This window comes from Astatotilapia calliptera, chromosome 10, assembly GCF_964374335.1.
Source record: "Astatotilapia calliptera chromosome 10, fAstCal68.1, whole genome shotgun sequence".
In the NCBI taxonomy this organism is placed as follows: Eukaryota; Metazoa; Chordata; class Actinopteri; order Cichliformes; family Cichlidae; genus Astatotilapia; species Astatotilapia calliptera.
The window spans coordinates 23,190,328-23,191,177 of record NC_137431.1 but is presented as its reverse complement, the minus strand read 5'-3'; positions in this window follow the sequence as shown (position 1 = coordinate 23,191,177).

Here is an 850-nt window from a genome sequence, read left to right as displayed (position 1 = left end):
TATTCCTCCCACACAATACTGTCTTTGACTTTTTTTGCACAAACCTAGATGAATAATAAATAAATAAATAGAGTGATAAATTTTGCTTTTGCACTTCATTTGCAGGGTTTACTTTTCCGATATTTTTCTTTCTTCCATACACCTTGCACAAAATGTGCTAGTGGAAACTCACTTAGCAGGGTGCAATTTCTTGAACTGCGCTTTTGCAACAGAAATAAATTCATGTGAACTCAGTTCTGACTTTTACAGTATGGTGTTTCCCCCCCTTGTTCTGGGTCTGTGGAGTTTGAAGGTGCACTAAATGTACCTACCGCCCACTCCACTCAACCACCTAACTACTATATGAATCATGCTTTCGCTCTACTTGCAGTTTTCGGGTTTTGCATGAACAAAGTCCCGCGATTACACACACACACACACACACACACACACACACACACACACACACACACACACACACACACACACACACACACACACACACACACACACACAGAAAAATGAATTTGAAATCAATCTGTACTCAAAAAGGTCCCTTGCTATACTGTCCATTGATATAACAGTATTGTATTTGTGCAAGCTCTCTTTCTCTACTTCTCCCTCCTCCCCTTCTGTATCCCTCTTCGCGCTTTTCTTTTCCATCGTCTTTAAAAACACAAATAAATAAATAAATAAAGGACGACATTCTTCGTTATTTAACCTTCAAAACGATCTAAAGCAAAGTTGCCGTCGAGACCGATGTATTCCCTGCAAACTGCTTTGTCCCGTTAACGTTAAAGCTCGCGTCGTTCTTCCTCTTCACTCTCTTAAAAACTCTTCAGGTTTTTCCAGCTGAGCGATTCAGGCTGAG